Here is a 23,493-nt window from a genome sequence, read left to right on the forward strand (position 1 = left end):
ACTACAGTTGCCATGCTGATCCTAAAAGAAAAATATAATCCCTGGGTAAATTCAGGAAACTTCACTAAGTAGGTGATACACTACTGGGCCTAGAAGAGTAAGTAATATTATTGGTTAAGTTTTTGTTTAATGAATTCAATTTCAAGGAGAAAGATAAATTGAATCACATATGTACAGTCTTTGGCAGTTCGAGTGACAGTCACAAACTAGTAGCAAAGTGTTAAAAATCGAATGTGAACTTTTTTGACTCTTACTTTTTTTAAAGATTTTATTTACTTGAGAGAGAGAGAGAGAGAGAGAGAGAGCGTGCGTGTGCACACGAGCAAGGGGGAGGGGCAGGGACAGAGAGAGAAGCTGACTTCCTCGTTGATCAGGGAGCCTGACACATGATCTCACAGAACCCTGAGATCATGACTTGAGCCAAAGGCAGATGCTTAACCTACTGAGCCACCCAGGCAACCTGAATGTGAACTCTTTTAGACAGGCCATAGAACCTCCAGTGTGGCACAGGACCCAGGAGATCTATTTCTCTCATACACATTGCCTGTATGGCCCTCAAAGACATATTTGAGTTTGCATCCCCTGACAAAATGCCAAAGATAATGAGGATGGGAGGAGGGGAAAAAAGGTACCTCAAAAACCTTGAGTTTTGAGGGCACATTAGGGGTTTAAAGTTTCTTGTTTAAAACTATTTACCAGTTTTGGAATCAGAAAATAAAACCTATAAAAAGAAAAGATGAATAGGAAAAAGCAGGAAATAATAAAAGACAGCTTTAGATGCTGAACAAGGTTAGGTTCATTGAAGAGCTAAGTAAACTCACTTGCTGCCAAATTTAAGGTGCAAGTTATATGATATTGTGCCTCAGCAAAATTACATATTACTACACATTTTGAACTACCAGCATCATTTTAAGATCATTAATCTGCATGTGCTAATGTGTGGATTATTATACAATATAAATGTATCACACAATATAAGTGACTTGACAGAAATAAGCATAGGATTTAGGGTGCTTGGCTGGCTCAGTCAGTTAAGTGTGCCTTCGGCTCAGGTCATGATCCCAGGATCTTGGGATAGATTCCCCAGTCAGGCTCTTTGCTCAGTGAGGGGCCTGCTTCTCCCTCTCCCTCTGCCTGCTGCTCCCCCTGCTTGTGTGCTCTCTCTCTCCCCCTGTCAAATAAATAAATAAAATCTTTAAAAAAAAAAGTGTAAGATTTATACCTAGATCAGACATAGAGCAGTCAGTCACATAATGCTGACTGGAAGAGGAGAGCCTCATATAAGAAATTATAATGCCAGATAAAGGAGGGAGATGGGCAGTCAAGCCAAAGGCGAAGGATCTGAAGGAGAACAGCACAGTGGGCACAGGAGAAAGGTAAGATTAAAAGACTAAAAGGGGATGAACTGCCAAAGCACAGTCTGATAAGGAGTTTGGATTTTACCCAGAAGATTTTAAGCTGGAGAGTGCTGTGATTAGATAAGGAAGTCAAAAAGAGTACTCTTGGTAGCAATGTGATAAATGACCTGCAACAAGGAAACAATAACGAGTAGACATCTAGGGAACCTGCAGCAGTCCTCTAAGTGAGAAAAAACCTGAGCTAAGAGACAAAAGAGATGGAGGAAATTAGGCAAATATGCGAAAAACTGAAGGTAAAACAGGAATGCATCACTAATGAGATGAACACAATCATCCAAGTTTCTGGTCTGGGTTACTGGGTTGTGCCACTCATCAAAATAGAGAATATAAAAATAACACATTTAAAGGGAAGATGAAGAGATACCTAGGTGGCTCAGCAGTTGAGTACCTGCCTTCGGCACAGGGCGTGATCCTGGAGTCCCGGGATCGTCCCACATCAGGCTCCCTACATGGAGCCTGCTTCTCTCTCTGCCTATGACTCTGCCTCTCTCTCTCTCTGTGTCTCTCATGAATAAATAAATAAAATCTTTAAATAAATAAATAAATAAATAAATAAATAAATAAAATAAATAAATAAAATAAATAAATAAATAAATGGAAGATGAGGGCAATTCTGAGCCTGCTGGTGCCTAGGAAACAGTCCAACAGAGACAGCCAGTAGATTGTTGGGTATCATCCAGTCTGTGCTGAGGACAAATTTTCTAATTAGCAAGGAGCTGGAAGCTGAAACCATGGGCATAGGCATGTGCTTCCAGGAAGATTATGTAGGATAAAACACAAGAGGGCAGAGGATGAAAATACCTGGTAAGTCCAAGAATGATCAGAGAAGAGGGGCCTAAAGGGAACTGAGCAACAGAGGTAGAAAAAACCAGGACAGTGTGTCAGAACTCCCAGAAAGACAGTTCAGAGAGTAAATGTACAGTTTATAACATTTATGGAGCTCTTCCCTTTCCCATCCCTTCTGTATTTCCCTGATTCCTCCTTAGTTAGGTAAATGACATTATGACTCTAGAAGAAAAAGATATGAACAACAAAGAAGTATATCAAACACACAATACTAACACTTTTGGTTAAGTTTGGATATGTCATTTTTACATGTAAGTAATTCAGATTCAGGTAATGAAAAGCACTGGAAGTCTTAGAGTGTGCTTTACTAAATGTATAAGTTTAATTTCTCAGTACTATTCAAGTGCTTAAGGAGATTCTGCTTGTTAAGGTGGTAAACTCTGAACTATCAGGATTGATTGTGGTTGACAAAATATATAAGCGTTTTTAAACATCTAAGGAAATTGGGCAGCCCGGGTGGTGCGGTTTAGCGCCGCCTTCAGCCCAGGGCGTGATCCTGGGGACCTGGGATTGAGTCCCATGTCGGGCTCCCTGCATGGAGCCTGCTTCCCCCTCTGCCTGTGTCTCTGCCTCTCTCTCTGTCTCTCATGAATAAATAAATTTTTAAAAATATTTTAAAAATAAATAAAAATAAACATCTAAGGAAATTTAATTTACTAGCAAAGGAATATGGAGGAATTTAATCTGTTAAATTTGAATTAACATTAATTAAAGAGTACAAGTTATTGCTCTTATTTCCCTTTTTTTTTTTTTTAAAGATTTTATTTATTTATTCATGAGAGACACAGAGAGGCAGAGGCATAGAGGGAGAAGCAGGCTCCCTGCAGAGAGCCCAATATGGGACTCGATCTCCAGACTTGGGATCAAGACCTGAGCCAAAGACAGACTCTCAACCACTGAGCCACCCAGGCGTCCCATATTGCTCTTATTTCCATATAAAAATTACAATGCTATGGGGCGCCTGGATGGCTCAACTGGTTAAATGTCTTATTTCAGGTCAGGTCATGATCTCGGGGTCCTGGGATGGAGCCCCACCTCAGCTCCCAGCTCAGTGTGGAGTCTGTTTGTCATTCTCCCCCTGCCCTTCCCTCCACTCATGCTCTCTCTCCCTCTCTCTCGATCCCAGGACTCCGGCATCATGACCTGAAGGCAGATACTCAACCACTGAGCCACTTAGGCGTCCCTCAAATAAATAAAATCTTAAAATTATAATACTTACAATAACAAGAGTAAAGGAAAACTAAATTTTTAATTTGGCATTTAAATAATTGAATATTAATTTAAACCCAAGTAATTTTAAGTAGTCCTTTCTGTGCACAAAAGCCCCACTCAGACATTAAAAAACACACAGATAATTTAGCTGCTATTAACCACTACTTGCTCTACAAGAGCCTTCTTCAAAGTAAAACCTTTGAAAACTAAGTACAACTGAGTAAGTATTAACTGTTTAAGCAATCTCTCCCACTAACACTGGAGAAACTGAACTCCATATAACCCCTACCACCTCTCGCCCAAAGCTAAGAACAGTACATCTCAATCTGCTTTAACACCCCTTTTCATAAACATAAAACACTCATACTCTTCATTAATGTTAGCTGAAATGTCAAACTTAAATACTGGATGGGGTAGAGCACCTGAGTGGCTCAGTTAAGCACTGGACTGGGTTTCAGCTCAGCTCATGACCGCAGGGTCATAAGATTAGGCCTCATGCCAGGTAGTCACTCAGTGTGGAGTCTGCTTAAGGTTCTTTACCCCTCCCTCTCCCTCCTCAGGCACACTCTCTTGCTCACATGCGTATGAACTCTCTTTCAAATAAATAAAATCTTAAAAAGCAGGAGGGGCATCCGGGTAGCTCAGTGAGTTGAGTAGCTAGCTGACTCTTGATTTGGCTCAGGTGATGATCTTGGGGCCCTAGGATCCAACCCTCCACAGGCTCCAAGCTCAGCACAGAGTCTGAGCTTGGAGCCTGCTTAAGGATGCTCTCTCCCTCTGCACACTACAACCGCCCCCCAAGCTGGTGCACCCCCCCTCCCTGTAAAATAAATAAATCTTTTTTTTAATTTTTATTTATTTATGATAGTCACAGAGAGAGAGAGAGAGGCAGAGACACAGGCAGAGGGAGAAGCAGGCTCCATGCACCAGGAGCCCGATGTGGGATTCGATCCCGGGTCTCCAGGATCGCGCCCTGGGCCAAAGGCAAGCGCCAAACCGCTGCGCCACCCAGGGATCCCAATAAATCTTATTTTAAAAAAGAAATAAACACACACATTGTATGGACATGTACTATTTCTGGAAAGTTGCACAAGTTTCATAGTACCTGGGGATGCCTCTGGAAAGAGGAACCTAAAAGATGGGGAGAATTACATTTTATTGTGTATTTTTAGTACACAATAAAAATACTGGAATATTTTATTTTTTTAAAAGATTTTATTTATTTATTCATAGAGAGAGAGAGAGAGAGAGAGGGAGGCAGAGACACAGGCAGAGGGAGAAGCAGGCTCCATGCAGGGAGCCTGACATGGGACTCGATCCCTGGTCTCCATGATCACACCCCAGGCTGCAGGTGGCTCTAAACCACTGCACCACAGGGGCTGCCCAATACTGGAATATTTTAATAGGTACATGTATTAATTATTCAAATGCATACATGATTTTAAATGAAGCAAATTTTAAAAATACACTGATTTAAAAACATAAAACTAATTTTTCTTTTTAAAAAATTTTTTCAAACTTACCTCCTCTCTACCATAGACAAGCCACTACTGAAAATCATGGCCTCAGAGGTTCACAACTGCTGCCAACAGCACTACCGCTGAGTATGAACTACAAGAAGAAAAAGAATCCTCTATGACTTCTATCAACTGATAGCAAAACCCTGAGCAGGCTAGCACCTCAGATTGAGAAAAGAGAAAGACACCAGCTGAAAGTCACTGTGAATTTAGCCCCTCTTAACATGAGCAGGTTTAAGCAGGCAATAAGGAGCACTGCAGAGCAATGGTCTCACAGAGAAAGCAGGCAGAGGCACTGAATCAGGAACTGGCCTCAGTCCCTGAAAGGAGAATAAAGCATTCACATCACTGGAGACACGAAAAGGACCACCAGGAGAACAGAAGCATCCCTGTAAAAGCTCTGCCACCCCTCCCTCAGTTCCTTTTAGAAGAACAGTTGAAGTCCTGGAACTATTCCACATTGCTCTGGTAACAGTACTGCTGATACATCACTGGTGAAACACACTATCTTTATTAATGGATAGTATTAATGTATTTACAGTATTATATTAAGCCACCAGAAAAAAAATATTAAGCCACCGGTCAACCAATGTTTGAAAGCTAATTGCTGGTTAAGTTACTTCTCAATCAATGTTTGAGAATTCCTTGCACCAGTTCACAGCAATCAGATTTCAAGTTCTTCCCACACACAGCAGCTCAGTTCACCAACATCTCTCCTAAAAAGCCTGGGTTCTGGAACCCTACTAACATTTCTATTGCTTAAATCATACACCTATCTCCCTCCCCATCTCCATCCCCACTCCCCAACCCCAAACCAGTCCAGAACACCACCATTCCTGGCCAAATCTACTCTAACAATCACCAATTAGTCTTTATGTCCTGTGCAGTTCATTCTCCACAGTAATGACTAACCTTCTGACTACACATTAGCCAATCAACCCATGTGCACACCCCCAACAAATGTTCACTTATAAGTATGATAAAAGGGGATCCCTGGGTGGCGCAGCGGTTTGGCGCCTGCCTTTGGCCCAGGGGGCGATCCTGGAGACCCGGGATCGAATCCCATGTCGGGCTCCCGGTGCATGGAGCCTGCTTCTCCCTCTGCCTGTGTCTCTGCCTCTCTCGCTCTCTCTGTGTGACTATCATGAATAAATAAATAAAATCTTTAAAAAAAAAAAAAGTATGATAAAGGTACTAATACATGTGAATGTTATAAAACATTATTTTCAAATGTAATAAAATGATCCCAATAATGGTTTTTACATGGATAAGTATAATGGTAATTATAAAAAACTATTGCTATTATTAATATATTAGTATTAAACTTATTTTTTAAATATTAGTGTGACCATATAATCACGTATTTCTCACTGTGCTTGAAAAACCTCATTCCAGAGATCCCTGGGTGGCTCAGCGGTTTAGCACTTGCCTTTGGCCCAGGGCGTGATCCTGGAGTCCCTGGATCGATTCCCACATCGGGCTCCCAGCATGGAGCCTGCTTCTGTCTCCTCCTGTGTCTCTGCCTCTCTCTCTCTATCTATCTCTATCATAAATAAATAAATAAATCTTTAAAAAGAAAAAAAGAAAAACCTCATTCCAATACTTTGTGACAGAGCAATCTATAAGTTGGTCTCAAGTCAATACTTGGTTTTAATGGCTATCATAGCCAAAGAGAAACATGGGATCAAAAAGAAAAGAATACTGGATGCCTGGGTGGCTCAGTGGTTGAGTGTCTGCCTTTGGCTCAGGGCTTTGGCTCAGGGCGTGATCCTGGGGTTTTGGGATCCAGTCCCGCATCAGGCTCCCTGGGGGTAGTCTGCTTCTCCCTCTGCTTATGTCTCTGCCTCTCTCTCTCATGAAAAAGGAAAGGAAAAAGGAAAAAGAAAGAAAACAAACACTTATGGCAGTGCTTACTAAATCATGGTATTTATTTTCCAACCCCAACCATTTCATAAACATTTTTCCTTTAAATCTGACTAGCAAATGTCCATCTTCCCCGATGCAATTATTCTTGAAAACTAATCAGAAGATTAGAAATCCATTTCTAACAAATGGATTTGAAACCCACTAAAACTATTGGGAGTATTTTCTAACTTTTTACTATGGGAAATTTAAAACATACACAAAAGAAGTGCAAGCTCTATAATAAGTTTTTTTTTTAAGATTTTATTTATTCATGAGAGACAGACAGGCAGAGTCAAGGCAGAGGGAAAAGCAGGCTCTCCTTGGGGAGCCTGCTGCAGGACTTGATCCCAGGACTCTGGAGTCACGACCAGAGCCAAAGGGACATGCTCAACCTCTGAGCCACCCAGGTGCCACTATAATAAATTCTTTTATGTCTTTTAACCAGCTTCAATAACTATCAATAAATGGTAAAGTATTCAAATATTTATGGTAAAGTAATAAGTTAAAGTTTGGTAGGGGGATCCCTGGGTGGCTCAGCGGTTTCGTACCTGCCTTTGGCCCAGGGCACGATCCTGGAGTCCCGGGATCGAGTCCTGCATCAGGCTCCTGGCATGGAGCCTGCTTCTCCCTCTGCCTGTGTCTCTGCCTCTCTCTCTCTCTCTCTCTCTCTCTCTGTCTATCATAAATAAATAAAAATAAATCTTTAAAATAAATAAATAAAGTTTGGTAAACGTCCAAATACAATGAATTTTTTTTCAGAAAGATACTTCTGTATTTATCCCTAAGAGAAAGGAATCTTTCCTTTTATTTTTTTTAAACGTTTTATTTATTTATTCATGACAGACACACAGAGAGGCAGAGACACAGGCAGAGGGAGAAGCAGGCTCCATGCAGGGAGCCCGATGTGGGACTCGATCCTGAGTCTCCAGGATCACGCCCTGGGCCACCGGGGCTGCCCCAGAATCTTTCCTTTTAATAGAATACCATTATCATACTTTAAAATAACTAAAACAATTGTTTAAAAATCATCTAATATACAATGATATTCAAATTATTCCCAATGGTTTCATAAACATCTTTTTAAAATTTTACTTAAGGGGCAGTCCCGATGGCTTAGCGGTTTAGCACCGCCTTCAGCCCAGGGTGTGATCCTGGAGGCCCTGAATCAAGTCCCATATCAAGCTCCCTGCATGGAGCCTGCTTCTCCCTCTGCCTGTGTCTCTGCCTCTCTCTTTCTCTCTCTGTTTCTAATAAATAAATAAAATCTTTAAAAAAAATAAAAGAAAAAATAAAATAAAATAAAATAAAATAAAATAAAATAAAATAAAATAAAATTTTACTTAAGGAATCTCTACATCCCATGTGGGGCTCAAGCTCACAATCCCAAGATCAAGATTCAGACACTTTTCCAACTGAGCCAGCCAGGTGCCCCTCATAAATATATTTTTATTGTTGGTCTGTATGAAACAGGATCTAAACAAGGTCAACACATTAATCATATTGAAATAGTATGTCTCGGGGATCCCTGGGTGGCTCAGCGGTTTGGCGCCTGCCTTTGGCCCAGGGCGCTATCCTGGAGACCTGGGATCGAGTCCCACATTGGGCTCCCGGCATGGAGTCTGCTTCTCCCTCTGCCTGTGTCTCTGCGCCCCTCTCTCTCTCTCTCTCTCTCTCTCTATCGTAAATAATAAATAAATTTTTTTAAAAAGGATTTAAAAAATGAAATAGTATGTCTCTAGTCTTTTCTAATCTGTAATAATTTATCTGGGGTTTTCTGCATTTATTTGAAGTAACTGGGTTCTTCTACAGAATTTCCCATATTATGATATTCTTTTTTTTTTTTTTTTTTTTTTTTTTAAGATTTTATGTATTCATGAGAGACACAGGCAGAGGGAGAAGCAGGCTCCATGCAGGGAGCCCAACATGGGACTCAATCCCAGGTCCCCAGGCTCAGGCCCTAGGTTGAAGGCAGATGCTCAACCGCTGAGCCACCCGGGCTGCCCCATATTATGATATTCTTTTTTTTTTTTATGATATTCTAATCACATTCTGTGAACTCATAGTTAGATCTAGAAGTTAAGAGTCTGGCTTGATGGGTGCCTGGGTGGCTCAAGTCAGTTTAAGTGTCTCCCTTCACCTCAGGTCATGATCTCAGGGTCCTGAGGTCCTGGGATTGAGCCCCACGATGGGCTCCATGCTTAGCAAGGAGCCTGCTTCTCCCCATTCCTCTGCTCTCTCAAATAAATGTATTTTTAAAATAAAATTTTTTAAAAAGTTTAATTTTGTAGGAGGGAGAGTATTTCATGAATGGTATTATATTTTTTCCTATTGTACCACACAAGAGGAACAAAAGGTTTACTGGTATCCATTATGAAGATGATATAATTGATCAGAAGATTGTCAGTCCTATCCTTCTATTATTATAAAATTCCCTAATGGCTTTAACAACCAATGATGATCAATCTCTAGGTCTTTTATTTCATTAGATCACCTGGAAATTTTTTAGAAACACATTTGGAGATTTTTATCAGGTAACAAACTTATGTTTCCAAGTTTTTCATTTGTAAAATTATGAGAGTTTTTATAGGTGTAACAAAATAACAATGAGATCATGAGTCATCAGGGAAATGCAAATCAAAACCACAATGAGATACCACTTCACACCCACTAAGATAGCTATAATCAAAAAGACAGAGGGGGTGCTTAGCTGGCCTAGTCGGTGGAGCATGCAATTCTTGATCCTAGGGTGTGGAAGAGAGAGAGAGAGAGACAGACAGACAGACAGAAAGAGAGAGAGAGAGAGAGAAAAGAGAAATGAAAAGAAAGAAGAAAAGAAAAGAAAAGAAAAGAGAAGAAAAGAGAAAGAAAAGAAAAGAAAAGAAAAGAAAAGAAAAGAAAAGAAAAGAAAAGAAAAGAAAAGAAAAGAAAAGAAAAGAACAAATGTTGGTGAGGACATGGAGAAACTGGAACCCTTGTGCATTGCTGCTGGAAACCGTAAAATGGTGTAGCTGCTTTAGAAAACAGTTTTGGCAGCTCCTCTAAAAGTTAAACAGTATTACCACTTAATCCAGCAATTCCACTCCTAGGTATATACCCAAAAGAAATGAAAACATGTTCACACAGAAACTTATACATGTTCATGACAGCATTATTCATAATAGACAAAAAATGGAAACAACTCAAATGTTCACTGATTAATGGATAACAAAATGTGGTATACTCATACAGTGGAATGGAATGGAATGGAATGGAATGGAATGGAATGGAATGGAATGGAATGGAATGGAATGGAATGGAATGGAATGGAATGGATTATTTAGCTACAAAAAGCAATAAGTACTGATAGATGCTACAACATGGATGAATCCCAAAAACATTATGCCACATGCCATATGACTCCATTTACATGATGCCTCCAGACCAGGCACATCCATAGAGACAGAAGATAACTGACTCCCAGAAGCTAGGGGAAAGGCTGAATGGGGAACGAAGCTACTGGGTACAGAACTTCTTCTTGGAATAATGAAAACCTTCTGAAATTAGATGGTGGTGATGACTGCACAACTTCAAGAATATATTAAAAACCACTGAACTTGGGACACCTGGGTGGCTCAGCAGTTGAGCATCTGCCTTTGGCTCGGGGAGTGATCCCGGAGTGCCAGGATCGAGTCCCGTGTCGGGCTTCCTGCATGGAGCCTGCTTCTTCCTCTGCCTGTGTCTCTGCCTCTCTCTCTCAGTCTCTGTCTCAAATAAATAAAATCTTTAGGGGATCCCTGGGTGGCGCAGCGGTTTAGCACCTGCCTTTGGCCCAGGGCGCGATCCTGGAGACCCGGGATCGAATCCCACGTCGGGCTCCCGGTGCATGGAGCCTGCTTCTCCCTCGGCCTATGTCTCTGCCTCTCTCTCTCTCTCTCTCTGTGACTATCATAAATAAATAAAAATTAATAAATAAATAAATAAATAAATAAAAATAAAATCTTTAGAAACCACTGAACTTGTATGTTTTATTTTTTAAGATTTTACTTATTTATTTATAAGAGACACAGGAGAAAGGCAGAAACTTAGGCAAACGGGGAAGCAGCCTCCCCATGGGGGGCCCAATGTGAGACTCAATCCCAGGACCCCAGGATCATCACCCGAGCCAAAGGCAGATGCTCAACCACTGAGCCACCCAGGTGTCCCTGAACTGTACGTTTTAAAACGGTGAATTTATTTTTTAAGATTAATTTATTCTTAATAAAGAGAGAGAGAGAGAGAGAGAAAGAAAGAAAAGAGATCACATGCATGAGTGGGAGGAGGGGCAGAGGGAGAGAATTTAAGCCGACTCTCCACGAAGGAGGGCAGTACTCAATCTCACAACCCTGAGATCATGACTTGAGCTGAAACCAAGAGTAAGACACTTAACTGACTGAGCCACCCAGGTAGCCCTAAAAGGGTGAATTTATGGTATGTAAATTATATTTCAATAAAGCTGTTTTTTTTTAATTACTAGGAAAGGCTATTCCATAGCACACTTCTTTGTAAGAAAAAAATTACTTTTCACTGTTTAAATAACCATTTTACTTGAAAACACAGATTAAGGATATTAATTTTTCAAATAGTATTTGCCAGGTAGCACACACAGGAAAAGTCAGCAAGTTTTTGGGAAAGAAAAATGAAAAAAAAAAAAAAAAAAGGAAAAAATATCGACTCTACAAAATAGCCAAAAAAGGATAACTTGCCTCAATAATCCATTAAGTGGCAGTGAATGAATTTCATCTTTTTATTCAGTCAATGCAACTGTTCTGTCACTAGCTTACATTTAGACAATTATTCCATATAGCAATGTTATGAAGGCAGTCATTTCCTACTAAGAATATATCTTCTCGGGATCCCTGGGTGGCTCAGGAGTTGAGCGTCTGCCTTTGGCCCAGGGCTTGATCCTGGAGTCCCAGGACGGGGTCCCGCATCAGGCTCCCTGCATGGAGCCTGCTTCTCCCTCTGCCTGTGTCTCTGAGCGCCTCTCTCTCTCTCTCTCTCTCTGTCTTATGAATAAATAAATAAAATCTTTTAAAAATAAATAAAATAAATTTAAAAAGAAAAAAAGAGGGATCCCTGGTTGGCTCAGTGGTTTGGCGCCTGCCTTTGGCTCAGGGCGCGATCCTGGAGTCCCGGGATCAAGTCCCACATCTGGCCCCTGCATGGAACCTGCTTCTCCCTCTGCCTGTGTCTCTGCCTCTCTTTCTCTTTCTCTCTCTCTCTATCATGAATAAATAAATAAAATCTTTAAAAAGAAAAAAAGAAAACATCTTCTCCAGTACAATCTTCCTCCAGTAGCTCACAAAAGATGTGACTTTGGGGAGATTTAATTATTAAAAGAGGGGCAGCCCTGGTGGCGCAGCGGTTTGGCGCCGCCTGCAGCCTGGGGCGTGATCCTGGAGACCCGGGATCGAGTCCCACATCAGGCTCCCTGCATGGAGCCTGCTTCTCCCTCTGCCTGTGTCTCTGCCTCTCTCTCTCTGTGTCTATGAGTAAATAAATAAAATCTTTAAAAAAAAAAAAATTATTAAAAGAAAATCTAGCAAATACTAAGACATGATAGAAGCTTCTATACTTTTATAACTACATATGTAGCAAACCTACCACACTGTAAAATTTGTCTCAATATTGTTCAAATCTTCACAACATTTTCCATTCATTGTATGAGTATTTGCTGAAAAAGGAATGCATTTTGGCTTCTTGACATAGCTTTCCGGTCTTTTTTTAAAGCAAGCCTTTTCGGGAGGTGGGGTACAACAGGAAGAACCTGTCAATGTTATGTGCTTTTTTGTCTTTCATAAGAACAACAAATATATACTTTAATCACTAGGTTAGTAAAATTGTTAAAGAATCGCATAGAACAGCCTATGACTAAACATCATTGGAAGAGAAAAATGCAGAGGTTCTCTTTAAGCTCTGTATGCTTAGTTTTCAAGGGTCTTGGTACTAATGACAGCCTTGTATATTATTATTTTATATCTCAATGTTCTACAAACTCTTAAAACAAGATTCCTATTAAGGACAGAGGATGTGGGCAACCCTGGTGGCTTAGCGGTTTAGCGCCGCTTGCAGCCCGGGGTGTGATCCTGGAGACCCGGGATTGAGTCCCACGTCAGGCTCCCTGCATGGAGCCTGCTTCTCCCTCTGCCTGTGTCTCTGCCTCTCTCTCTCTCTCTCCCTCTGTGTGTGTGTGTGTCTATGAATAAATAAATAAAATATTTTTTTAAATAAAATCTTTAAAAAAATGACAGAGGATATGAATCCATATTTCAAGGAGGCTTCCAGGGGTGTATGAGTGACTCAGTCAGTTAAGTGCCTGCCTTCGGCTCAGGTTATGATCTCAGGGACCTGGGACAGAGCCCTACATTGGGCTTCTTGCTCAGGAGGGGAGTCTGCTTGTCCCTCTCCCGCCGTCCCTCACTCCAGCGAAGGGAAGGGGAAGGGGAAGGGGAAGGGGAAGGGGAAGGGGAAGGGGAAGGGGAAGGGAGGCTTTAAAAAAAAAAAAAAGGTCCTGGGATAGAGCCCTACTCTGGGCTCCTTGCTCAGCAGGGGAGTCGGCTTGTCCTCTCCCACTGTCCTTCACTCCAGCTAATGCACTCTCTCAATAAATAAATAAATAAAATCCTTTTTTTTTTTTTAAAGATTTTATTTATTTATTCATGAGAGACACACACACACACAGAGAGGCAGACACGCCGGGCTGCCCTAAAATCTTAAAAAAAAAGAAAAAAAAAGGCTTCCTGATACTTTCTAATGTAATAAAAGCTGACTTATTTAATCTGATTTAACAGCTCAGGGATCCCTGGGTGGCGCAGCGGTTTGGCGCCTGCCTTTGGCCCAGGGCGCAATCCTGGAGACCCGGGATCGAATCCCACATCGGGCTCCCGGTGCATGGAGCCTGCTTCTCCCTCTGCCTATGTCTCTGCCTCTCTCTCTTTCTCTCTGTGTGACTATCATAAATAAAAAAAAATAAAAATAAAAAAATAACAGCTCAGCAACAGTTTGTAATAGGAGTTGAACAAGGGTCAACTCTGCCATTGTTTGTGCTTACATTATTAGTATTTTCTTCAATCACTGGTTTATTTGCAGAAATTGTTTTAAGCAGGCCCCTGGGTGACTCAGTGCTTGAGCATCTACCTTTGGCTCAGCTTGTGATGCCGGGTCCTGGAATCGAGTCCCACATCAGGCTCCCCACAGGGAGCCTGCTTCTCTCTCTGCCTATGTCTTTGCCTCTTTCTCTCTCTCATGAATAAATATATAAAATCTTTTTTAAAAATTGTTTTAAGCCACTTGTCCATTTTGTGAAGGTTTAATAAAAAATATGTATAAACTGTTATTAATGTTTACACTAAATGGAAATTATTAATGAATACACTAAAAGGAAATGCATGATTATGGCTCTGCTTGCTCACCGCAGAACTCCTTTCTCTTCCTTCAGGACACCCAAAGTTCTATAGCTAACACAGGAACACTGACTTACAGACCCAAGAAGATGCCGGTAACAATCCCTGAATTTAATGTTTTACCATTTTTTAGATAAAAATAATAAAAGCTCTAAAATTGTCTTCCAGCATCCCAGCGAGTCATCTTATCTACCTCACTTTGAAAATTACTGCACTAGTTTGAAGGCAACAGTGAACTTTTTAAAACTGCAAATCAGATCAGTTCACTCTCCTCCTTATCATCCTATAATGGCTTAGTTCTGCCTTCAGGATAAAGTCCAAAATCCTCGCATGTTATATAGGGCCCTCAACTCTGGCTCCTGCCTCTCTCTAGTCAAGTGGTTCTCAACCACTGCATATGGGTATCACCTGGGAACTTAAAAATATTTATACATTCTCAGGTCCCACCCTAGACCAATTAAATCAAAATACCTGGGGGTAGGGTATTTGCATCCTTGATTTTTTAAGTTCCCCAGGTGAATCTAAAGTACAGCCAGTATGAAGAGCTACCCCTCTTACCAAAGTTTCAATTAGACCTTGTTACTCCAAGTGTGATCCACCCACCAGCAGCATCTGCCTCATTAGGGAGCTGGTTAGTAATGCAGAATCCCAAGTCCCACCCTAGACATAATGAATCAGGACTTGGCATCTTAACAAGGTCCCCAGATGGTTATGTGAACATTCAAGTTAGAGAAGCAATGCCCTAAGGTACCAAACCCCTTCCCAGCTCAGGGCCTTTTAATAAGTACTAACATTGAACTTCTCTGACATTAGCCCACAAGTGGGAAAGGACAGACATCACATCCACGTTCTTCTGGGATATCCCAACTCCAGGCACAATGTCTAGTATTTTCAGTTGAACAGCATCTAGTCTTCTATTTCATACCAGTATGATCTTATCCTAAATTTCCACAATATTTCTGACCTATTAATCATGTCTTTCCTCAAAAAACAAGTTGCCTTTAGGTACATAACTCTTGGATACATATCATAGCACTCTATTTCAAATTCTAAATAAACTACTGGTCTCTTTTTCTAGAGAAATGTAAATTAAGCCTAATTCAAAATACCATTACATTTTGAGTGAATTAATAAAATCAAATATTAGGTTTTGTTTGTAATAGTATTGGCTGGACTGGCAGGAAACAGGGCCACATAAATTTTTATGGTGTTATAATTTAGTTCAACCTTTCCAGATAGCAATTTGGCACTGAAACTGTAACCCGACTCAAGTGAACCCATTTTAGGAGCAAGACTCCAAGAAAATAATCCAGAAGTAGTATTTAAGCAAAGGTGTTCAAAAGTACCATTTGTTGGGTGCCTAGCTGGCTCAGTCAGAGCGTGCAACTCTTGATCTTGGGGTTGTGAATTCGCCCCCCACGCTGGTTGCAGAAATCACTTAAAAATAAAATCTTCTTTTTAAAGCCTTTTTTAATTTAATTATTATTTCTTTCAAGGTGAGGCAGGTACAGAGGAAGAGGAAGAGAATCAAGCAGCTTCCAGGCTCAGCATGTGAGCCTGACAAGGAGTTCAATCCCCTGACCCATAGAATCATGACCTAACCCAAAACCAAGATTATTTTAAGATTTCAAGGGGGCGGGGGGGGGGGGGGGGGGGGAGGGAGGGCATCCGAAAGGCTCAGTGGGTTAAGTGCCCTACTCTTGGTTTTGGCTCAGGTGGTAATCTCATGAGTTGGGAGGTGGAGCCTGCTTAAGATTCTCTCCCCTTCTCCCTACCCACCCCTCCGCCTGCTCACACCAGTACACTTACACTCTCAAATCTTTTTAAAAAGTATAATTGTAAAAAGGATAAAGTAAAGGAAAAAATTTAAAAGATTGCACAAACTAGTTATCAATGCATAGTTTACTATTCTGTGATTTAAATTAGATACATAGGGCAGCCCCAGTGGCACAGCGGTTTGGCGCTGCCTGCAGCCTGGGGTGTGATCCTGGAGACCCGGGATCGAGTCCCATGTCGGGCTCCCTGCATGGAGCCTGCTTCTCCCTCTGCCTGTGTCTCTGCCTCTCAGTCTCTCTCTCTCTCTGAATAAAAATAAATAAATCTTAAAAAAAATAAATAAATAAAAATAAATAAATCTTTAAAAAAAAAGATTTAAAAAAATAAATTAGATACATAGATAAGTATGAAATATTTTATGCCATTCAAAAATACAACAATCAGGGCAGCCCGGGTGGCTCAGCGGTTTAGCGCTGCCTTCAGCCCAGGGTGTGATCCTGGAGACCTGGGATCGAGTCCCACGTCAGGCTCTCTGCATGGAGCCTGCTTCTCCCTCCCTCTGCCTATGTCTCTGCCTCTCTTTCTCTCTGTGTCTCTCATAAATAAAATAAAATAAAATAAAATAAATACAACAATCATATTCTGTATGCACTGACTACAAGTATTAAAAAAAAAAAAAAAGCCATGCCTAAATAATGACCCAAATGAATGTGAACTTAAAGTCAATATAGGGGCACCTGGCTGGCTTAGTTGGTAGAACATGTGACTCTCAATCTTAAGGTCTACGAGTTCAAGCCCCATGTTGGGTGCGGAGCCTACTTAAAAATAAATACGTATATACATACAATTTGGCCAGGGGGACAGGCTGGCTAAATAGGTGATGGGGATTAAAGAGTGTGCCTGTCATGAGGAGCACCAAGTGATGTATGGAAATGTTGAATCACTATATCATATGCTTAAAACTAATATAACACTATAAATTAACTGGAATTAAAATTAAAACAAAAAATAAAGCAAATACAGTTTCACACTTAACAAATTCTCTTTTCTATAGAGAATATATATACAAACGTGTATATATATACATATATATTTTTAAGTGAACTCAACACACAATGTGGGGCTTGACCTCAGGACCCCAAGATCAAGAGTTGCATGCTCTACTGAGTGAGCCAGCCAGGTGTCCCTATAAAGAATATATTAAAACAAATTTTGGCACACCCAAGTGGTTCCACGGGTTAGGTACCCAACTCTTGGTTTCAGCTCAGGTCATGATCTCAGGGTTGGGAGATCGAGGCCCACATCAGGCTCTACTCTCAGCATGGAGTCTCCCTGAGATTCTCTCTTTCCCTCTCTTCCCCTCCCTCTCCTGCTCAGGCACCCCTGCTCGTTCACATTCTCTCAAGCTCTCACTCTAAGATAAAGAAGTAAATCTTTTTAATAATAAATAAGTAAAAACACATCTTATTATTGGGTTATTTATGGATTTGCTGTTCAGTTTGGTTTTTTTTTTTTTTAAGATTTTATTTATTCATGAGAAACAGAGAGAGAGGCAGAGACATAGGCAGAGGGAGAAGCAGGCTCCTCACAGAGAGCCAGATGCGGGACTCGATCCCAAGACCTGGGATCATGCCCTGAGCCAAAGGCAAATGCTCAATGGCTGAGCCACACAGGTGTCCCTGCTATTCAGTTTAATAAGTGTTACACAGTCTATTTTTGTTGTACTCAAGCTCACTAAAAAGTCATTTCTTCAGCTTTGGTATTTAGGAACATTAGTTATTGCACTAGAAGTAAAAAGACAAGATTCTGTATTTGGCCAGCTTCCTGCTTATAACTCAAATTCAAACTTCACCTGCATCTCACTTTTTCCACATGACCATGAAGAAAAATAATGCAACAATGTTTACAAATCAACTGAGTGCCTCCAATGAAAGGAACTGAGCAAATACAAATATCAGAACTGCTTGAAAAACAACCACCACCCACACTGACAAGTCACAAAAGTCATTTATCCTCCTGAACCTCAATGTCTCCCTCTGTAAACTGAAAGAAATCAGTTAAAATCACATGGGGGGGGATCCCTGGGTGGCGCAGCGGTTTGGCGCCTGCCTTTGGCCCAGGGTGCGATCCTGGAGACCCGGGATCGAATCCCACGTCGGGCTCCCAGTGCATGGAGCCTGCCTCTCCCTCTGCCTGTGTCTCTGCCTCTCTCTCTCTCTCTCTGTATGTGACTATCATAAATAAATAAAAATTTAAAAAAAAAAAAAAAAAAAAAAAAATCACATGGGGGGAGATTAGTTGAGGGAAAAGTAGGTATAGATATATGAAAAAGCATCCCAGGGGATCCTGATGTACACTCTGATGAAGATCTACTAAGTCTCGTTCACATTTTGGGAGGAGAATGATTTAGTACAAACACCTTGAAGCAGTGGTGATTTGGATATAGGTCTAAAAATTTTAAATGGGCATATATCCTCTGACCCAGTAATTCCATTTCTAGAAATACATTGTTCAGATAACCTTACATATGAGCTCCTTACAAACTACTATGTACAAAAACATTCATTGTAACACTGTAATAGAAAAATCTGGAAAATTAAATGTTGTTTAACTTAAAGACTAGTTACAGATTATGATGCAGCCACACAATGAAGAGCAAAAAATGTCAACAGAAAGAATGAACAGCTTTATACCTACCAATACGGAATGATTTCCTAAATACATTAAGGAAAAAGGTGTGACTGGTATGTACCATGAGGGGAAGAATACGAATAGGTACACACGTTTATAAAAGTACAGTGTCTATGTAAAGCCATAGAAACTGGAAAGCCCAGTCATCTCTGAAGAGGTTAAGATAGGAGGGAGACAGTATATTCCCTTTTATACTGCTGGGGTGTTTTTTTTGTTTTGTTTTGTTTTTTCCTCTTTTCTGCTGGAGTGTTTCATCACATTTATTTATCTTTTCCTGAAACTGAGGATTCTCTCTAGCCCTCCCTGGGTCTTAAGAGGCTATAACTCCACCTCTGTGGGGCCTGAGCATTGCCTCCAAATTGAGGGGCATCAGCTTCTGGCCCCACACTGACCCTAAATGACCTTTCCAAAGCCCAGCCAGTCGAGGTCCCTAACCATCTTTAAAATCCTTCAGTGGCTCGGGCAGCCCGGGTGGCTCAGCGGTTTAGCACCGCCTTCAGCCCAGGGCATGATCCTGGAGACCGGGGAGTCCCACAACAGGCTCCCTGCCGTCACTGCCTCTCCCCCCACCCCCGTGTCTCTCATGAATAAATAAAATCTTAAAAAAAAAAAAAATCCTTCAGTGGCTCTCCACTGCCCAAACTCAAAAACAGCACAGAGAGCCCTGCAAGCTCACTCTAATCTCATCTCCCTTCCTTCTCCCCTCTACCCAACTCAGTTGTTTTAACCTCTGCTCCCCAAGGACAGTGGACTCTTTCCACCTCCAAGCCCTCACATGATGCTTCTTCTTTCCTACAATCTGTCCACAACACACAAACTCAGTACGCATCCTTTGTGACCCAAAGGTCCCCTCCCAGGAAAGGAATGCTCTCTATACAGCCTGGCAGATGTTCTGGAACTAGACTGCCAAGATTCAAATCCTGACTATTCCCTCATGTGCCCTTTATATGGCCTCAGTTTCCACCTTGCCAAATAGGAATAAGCCCCTAATCGACCACTGAAATGATTAAATAAGATAATTCATGGAATGAATTTATTACACAGTCTCTCACAAGGCAAATAAAAGACAACAGTTATTATCATTACTACATTCTCATAGCACTTGTGAGGTTTTTGTATCCACCTGTCCTGAGAGCTCCTAAAAAGTAAAGATTTGACTTCTTTGCTTCTATTTTGTATTCCAAGCTCTTTACCTGGCAAATAGAAGGCACATGAACACCTTTACTTAAGTCAGCTGATTGGCTTTTCTGGTTCTGAATTTCATCCAGATGGTAAGTAAGTGACTAAAAGGTACCCACCCAGCGAATTGCCTCCTGGATCCCACATGCCTTGGAATACACATAGTAGCCAGGCCACCTGGGGCAGGCAGAGGTGAAAAGAGATCATGGGGCTTTGAGGCTTTCAGAGACAGTCAAGCAGATTGGAAACCAGTGGGATATGAGATCTGCCAGTTCCTGCCTGCTGACTACTTATGGCGACTGGATGAGAACAGACACAAGAGATGGGCAATCTGAGATACTAAATATCCTAGATGTGCCATACACTCCAAGTAGGCCTTTGGGAAACACTCAGGAAAAGATTCTCTCAGCAAGTGGGTACCTGGAAGTAAACAGAGACGAGACATATGGGGAAAGAGCTGGAATGGGACCTACAAGACAATTGAGAAGAAGAATCGTCTTGGCATGGGGGATGGAAAGGTAAACATGACACAGCTCCTGGCCTCAAGAAGCTTCTCAAATCAGAAGATCTTTAAAGACAGAGGCAGAGCTTGGCAGATTAAAGAAGGGGGAAGAAAGAGGATCACACAAGCACATCCAAACATGTGAGGAGGCAGTCAAGCAGCTCCAAAGGGCTAGGAAAGAGGGAAAGGAAAATCGAAAAACTAAGCTATGAGTAAATAGAGGCAAGACCGTCCAGGGCCTTGTATGACTTGATAAGACATTTTGGGCTTCATTCATCCCATGGGAAAAGGAGAGCGAGGAGTTTTTAAGTAAACAAGTGACAGCATCAGATCCGTGTTTTTTTGCAGGAGTGGCCAGGCAGGAAGATGTTCGCCCATCTTCCACCCTCAGCTCTCTCTTCGCCCACCATCTTCTGGTTCTAGGCTGCCTTAAACAGCAAGCAGGTGGCAAATGAAGACATCTCCTGGGAGATGCGACTGGTTCTAGAGCACAAATCCCTACCCTGGGTACAGGTTTCTGAAGGCATTTTACCCGCCGAGGGAGGTTTTGAACATTCCTCTTTTCCAATCTTACAAACATCATCACTGATCTCGGGGGGGGGGGGGGGGGGGTACCTCAGCTCTGCCATTATTATTTTCATCTTCAAGAAATACAATCAAGAACTAATTTAAAATTAAAACACACGTTATTCTTTATTTACCAAAAGTAAAAAAAAAAAAAAAAAAAAAGAAGGGGAATCCGCATTCCCGACTGGCTCATTTTGAATTCTGGGCAGCTCTGACCCCCTATTTCCCTTCTTAAGCAGCCTCGACAGTTGGGAGTGGGCGGAAAAGAAAGGGGCCTGGGCCAGAGGCCAGGGGGGTTAAGGCAAAGAAAAGTTAGTCTCCGCAAGAGCAAATTTTCTCATGCCAGGAGTCTTCGCCTTTCTTCCCATTACATGGACCGGCGCAAATTCTGTCTTCACTGTTCCAAGTTTCTCCCTTCAGAATGAACTACGGCAGCACCCTGGCCTGGCCCCAGAAGGACGCACGCGAAGTTCTCGGGCCGTCGAGAGGGGTCGGCGCCCTGTCCCGCACGTTTCCGGGGACACCCCCCCCCCGCACCGACAGCGCAAGGACGCGGGGTCCCACTGGAGCTGCCTGACGGGTTCTGCCGGGAACAGAGGACCTGGGGCTCCGGCCGGCGAGCCCTCCCACACGCAGCCTGGAGCCGCCCCCCCTCGCGGAGCCCACCCGGGCGGCGGCGGCCGCGAGCACTCACCGAGTCCAGCGCTGGGCGGGACCGCTGGGAACGAGGACGGCGGCTCCGCCTCGACTCCGCGGCGGCGTCTCGGCCCGCCACACGCCCTCAGGGCCGCCGCCCGGCCCGCGGCTCGGAGCTCCGCGGCGGCGGCGGCGGCCTCGCCTCCATGGCGAGGGGAAGCGGCTGAGGGGCGACTGGGCGGGCGGCGGTGATGGCGGCCGCGGCCCGGGGTCCGAACTGGCTGGCGCGCGCGCGTCTCTGTCAGCGCCGCACTGGCCGCAGCCTCGCTCCCGACCCGGCCTTGGCTGTAAGGTGGGCCCTGATTGGCGGTTCAGAGACAGGCGCTGATTGGCCCACACCGAACGGGCGTCTCCCAGCCCTAGCGGGCCCCGCCCTGCGCGCCTCCGAGCGCTCGCTTGCAAGCACGCCTGGGGCGCTGAGCTGGGTCTCACGGTCTCGACCGCTTCTGCGCGGCGTGGGAGGTGTGCGTGCACCCCGCGGCCGCCCAGACCCCGGGAGCACTGGCAGCCCGTGCACCACGCCTTCCGCCTCTTTACAGTCCCAGCCCCTTGGACGTGGGCCTTCCAGTTTACAGATGAGGAAACTGAGGCCAAATACGAATTGTGCCAATGTCTAGAAACCAAGACGGACTGCGACTCAAAAGCTATCTTTCCATCCCTCTCTCCAAATGTATTCCATTCCTACTCCCCCGCCCCTCCCCATTGCTGCAAGGTATTCAAAGGACGTAGGCTTTCTCGGCGAGAAGAACCCGCGAAGTGCCTGGAATGGACCTGGCGCCATAGATGTCGTCTTACATCAAGTCAGCTCACACCATCCCCACCCAAGCCCCAGGGAAATCACTCCCGCCTTCTAGTTGCGCGTACCGGGGCCTGCTTTGCCACCGAGCCGACTAGAAATGTGACACATGGTGTTCTGCCGTTGGGGGCGGGGGGGAGGTTCAAAGGGAGAGAGGATCCGGAGATGCGTCCCGCTGTTGCGGTCGGGGTCGGGATTGCGCGCGCGGACCCCTTCCCAGGGGTCCCTACCGCACGCGTGGTGCCCCAAAGCTATGCATACGTCTTGTCCCGCAGCTGTGGTTCCCAGGCTACGGGACTTGGGCATACGCGGCTGAAGGCCAGGGGACATGGTCGAGGTGGGTGGCGGGTGACACATTCCGCTGATTGTGGCCCCCATACAAGGGCCCTCAGACGCTCCAGGCCCCGCTCCACGGCGAGTGGTTGGGCATCTGCAGGCTGGAGACAGATTGCACAGCAGTGTGCAAGCAGAGCTTGCTGGGTGACCCTCAATTCCGGACCCCAAGTCCGCGCCGCCTGCGTTGGGTGGAGGAGCGCCCCAGGGGAAGAATCTGTGGCCAGCGGCAACTCTTCTGACAAGGGGTACCTGGGGGTACATTTTGGTGCAGAAGGAGCCCACATATCGGCAACTATTTCCTCGGGTTGGTGCCCCTATCACCTCCAGTCCCCACCACTGCCTAAGGTTGAGGCGCCAATTTAGGACTGTTTACACTCTCCCCTCTCCTCATTTATGGGATAAGTGACTGTATGCTGACCGGACCCAAGGCCTGGGAATACGGGCAGCGGTGGGCCGCCCTCAGGCCCTCCCAGGCAGGGAAGTTCCTTCTCCAACTACAATTGTCTCTTGCTGTCAGCAGGGCCAGAGGGGTCACGAAATGGCCAAACCCTAGGCGCTTCTGCCCAATAAACACTGTGGCGGGAAGGCCCAGAGACCACGTGCCCAGTCTCTTAGACCCCAGGGGCAGCCA

General features: G+C 43.6%; 1 protein-coding gene across 5 annotated transcripts in view; it reads right to left on the reverse strand.

The window, feature by feature from the left end:
• Positions 1-21,867, reverse strand: part of PTPRA (protein tyrosine phosphatase receptor type A) — a 170,648-nt gene extending 148,781 nt beyond the window's left edge. For 4 of the 5 annotated variants that reach the window (XM_072800280.1, XM_072800281.1, XM_072800279.1 and 1 more), the window contains exon 1: positions 21,729-21,867. The gene's annotated coding sequence lies outside the window, so the exon portion shown is untranslated. The remainder of the gene's footprint in view (positions 1-21,728) is intronic. The other variant, XM_072800285.1, reaches the window with a different exon arrangement.
• Between the last annotated feature and the right edge of the window lie 1,626 nt (positions 21,868-23,493).

This window comes from Canis lupus, chromosome 26 (genome assembly GCF_048164855.1).
Source record: "Canis lupus baileyi chromosome 26, mCanLup2.hap1, whole genome shotgun sequence".
NCBI classification, from domain to species: Eukaryota; Metazoa; Chordata; class Mammalia; order Carnivora; family Canidae; genus Canis; species Canis lupus.